The following is a 403-nucleotide window of genomic DNA, read 5'->3' on the forward strand; positions in this document are numbered from 1 at the left end:
CCCATTAAAGATAAGTAAGAAAGAGATTAAAAGTTAGATTACATGTGAGTTCAAGTACAATCCTAGAAAAATAATTTAGATCATAGTATCTAAAAAAAATAATATTCAAAGAAATTTAGCCATGAATCCAAGTCAAAAAAAATAAGAAAAACACAAAAGTAAAGAGAGAAAATTAATAATTAGAGTTTTATGATCTTGATTCTCCCTCCAATTCTCTTATTTTCTTAGTTTTTTCTTGGCTTCAAATCCTCAGAATAGTTGCTTGTTGCCTACTTTCCAAAATCTCCGAAAAAGGCTCCTTAAAAAGGCTCCAAATAACCTAATTTCTAAAATCCCGTTAACTTTCCTTATTTTTTGGAAAGTCGTGCAGTGCTGCGGCGCTACTTCTCCAGCGCTGCAGCGC

This window comes from Theobroma umbraticum, unplaced genomic scaffold (assembly GCF_002168275.2).
Source record: "Theobroma umbraticum cultivar Fairchild unplaced genomic scaffold, ASM216827v3 scaffold_89.0, whole genome shotgun sequence".
NCBI lineage: Eukaryota > Viridiplantae > Streptophyta > Magnoliopsida > Malvales > Malvaceae > Theobroma > Theobroma umbraticum.